At 30.4% G+C, this 2,798-nt stretch overlaps 1 long non-coding RNA gene across 1 annotated transcript; it reads right to left on the bottom strand.

Annotated features, from left to right (window-relative positions):
* Positions 1-384: 384 nt before the first annotated feature.
* On the bottom strand, positions 385-2,555 carry LOC148761964 (uncharacterized). Its single transcript, XR_016027185.1, has 3 exons — positions 2,467-2,555; positions 1,289-1,342; positions 385-467 (listed from the first exon to the last, which is right to left on the bottom strand). It is a non-coding gene; the product is annotated as an uncharacterized LOC148761964 (long non-coding RNA).
* Between the last annotated feature and the right edge of the window lie 243 nt (positions 2,556-2,798).

Here is a 2,798-nt window from a genome sequence, read left to right as displayed (position 1 = left end):
ACAGTGAATAAATCTCCTATTGATGGCTTTAGATATTTAATTATAAATGGAGATTCAAATCTAACATATATTCCTAACCTCCTTTGAAGACCCATCTTTGTGCATTGTGTTTTTGTCACGCCCCAGACCAGAGACATGACAGACGCCGCATACCTGTAAGGTATAATCCCACAGACATGCAAGGCTCTAAAATATATATCTTAAACCATTACTAAAAGAGACTAATATACTTGAAGAATTTAGTGATTTATAAACTATATCTGTTGACAGAATTTCCAAATATCATAATTTGACAATATTCAAAATTAAATCTCCAAAACCATAAAGCTACTGAGTCAAGATAAAAGTCTGAATACTAATTAAGATAGTACGATATTCATAATATTTAAATAAATCCTAGATAATTTAAGTGCTACTAAATTAAACATCACTCCCCAAAGTTCCCGCGTGGTTGACCAAATCACAACCTGAAAAAAAATTTGAAGGAAGGGGTGAGTCCAACTACTCAGCAAGTAACTAACATCCCTTCAGCCGGATTAAGCATGCTTAAAACATTCAGGGCAAAATATCATTTACAAATGCCAAGATAAAATATTGGGTAATCTTATTTGGAATCACATACTTCAAAATTTGCGCATTCAAATAACAGAACAAATATATTCACAATATTTAACTTTTAATGGTCTCCTGTAACATGCTACGACCACACTTAACCCCTGTGGCATAGGTCAGAAATAGAACCACAATTAACCCCAGTGGCATGGGTCAGAAGAAGCAACCATTGGCTGCACTGAACAGATATCACAAATACTACTATTCTGTAACCGATAGTGCGGTTGGGAGATCGATCTCTAATCACAGAATACATGTCGACATGGCCAACATTTAACCCCCATTGGCAGGGTCAGAGCATAGCCATACTAGGAGACAAAACAGAAATATATATATTTTTAGATTACCCAAAGTTCATAAACCAGTATATCAAATTTCTCAAGTATATCTCATACACCTCAAAAGCATATTCGTTTCAGACTAAATATTTATATTTATATTCGTGAAAACATATATGCATACATTATACAAAGTCATATCCAAATTTTCAATTCAGAAATCACGTTTTGCATAAACCACATTCTAAATCTAACATATAAACTTATATACATATACATTTTGCATGCTCAACCCAATTTTAATAAATCATAGGACAAAATATTATATCTCATGTACAAATTCAGATTGAAGCTAATTTTTAAGGTGTGAAAACACCGAAGGGATATCAGTCACTTACTTGATCTCGTAAATTTTACTTTCAAGTAGCAAATCCGAAAATCCTCTTAGTAGCCTAGTATTTCGAGAAACACAAAAATCAGAACTAAATTTGCAAACAGATCCTACAATGCGACTTTTCGTTGACCATCCTAAGCACTTAGGGTGTGTAGCGACTCCTATTACAATTTATGAACTTTTTTTTTTTTTTGTTAATAAGGTAATATATTATTATTATTTATATTTTTGAATTAAACAAAATTTCCAATAAGGTTGAGAATTAAACTTAAATCATAAAATCAGTAAGGACTTTAAATTTCAGATAGAGAAATAATACTAATTTCACTTGTAAAAATCATATTTGTAATTAATTTCATAAATTTTGATATTTTAATAAAATCTACTAATTTAAGAAATAAATTTATAAAATATAAAGATACATACTTCTTAACATAAAAATACAGTAGAAATCATATATCCAATATTTATGAAATTTACAATAGAATTTATCACATAATAATTAAAATCAAATTTTTAAAACAAATTTTTTTAAAAAAAAAAAGATTTTCTGTTTTCTGGAATTTCCAGAATCTGGATGACCATTTGGCTTACTTCAAGCTCTCATATCTTTTAACCCGAATTATTTCCAGTGATGAAATCAACACCAATTTAAAGTATGCATATCATACTACAAGACCAAAATTTGTTTCGATTAAAAAGACCACAAGATTCCTAAGTTTCGAAAGCCAAAATTCAAGAAATCATCACAGAAATACCCAGATTTCTGGGTTTCCAGTATCAATGAGCCTACTTTGAGGCTTTAATTCTCTTAACACAAGAAGCCTCTAACCAAGACATTGATGCCAAATTAAACATCTAATTTCATACTTCAAAAGCCCTCAAAGAAACGACCAAAAACGTCACCGGAATATGGAGTTCCGGTGACCCAAAGTCGGGCTGTCAAAACTGTTGAAAACCATATTTCTAATTAACTTCAAAAATTCATATATTCCTAACCATGAGGTCAAACAAAATGCTACAAAAACCATTGGAAAGATCTTTTCAAGACCTTTCCATTGGTACCCATCATGCTACCGGAAAGTCATCAGAAAAGTGCCGGATTTAAATAAAAAAATAAGAAAATATATCTAATTTAGGGTTTTTGTACCCAAATTATGAAAATATAATTCCCAAACTTACCTTAATCAGCAATCTCTTTCCCTCTCCTCTGTCTTTCTTCTTCCCTGATATTAAGCTTTTCTGACTGTCTGTTGTTTGAATCTGATGAATGAACTAACGTAAGTTGTTGTCTGTTCTTTTAAAACTTATAAACTACTTAACCCCACTAACTTAAATGGGATAAATAAACTGACCCTTAATCCCACTAACTTAAACGTGATAATAAAACTGACTTAATTAAACTTCTTCTTTTACTTAAAGACCCATTCTTCTATTTTTTTAATTATTAAGACACCCAAGGTCATAATTGTAAATAAATAAAATACTAAAATAATATCTACTTATTATTTTTA

Source organism: Theobroma cacao, chromosome 6 (genome assembly GCF_053813885.1).
Source record: "Theobroma cacao isolate CCN51 chromosome 6, ASM5381388v1, whole genome shotgun sequence".
Lineage (NCBI taxonomy): Eukaryota > Viridiplantae > Streptophyta > Magnoliopsida > Malvales > Malvaceae > Theobroma > Theobroma cacao.
The sequence above is the reverse complement of the archived record's forward strand: the minus strand, read 5'-3'. Positions and strand labels throughout refer to the sequence as shown.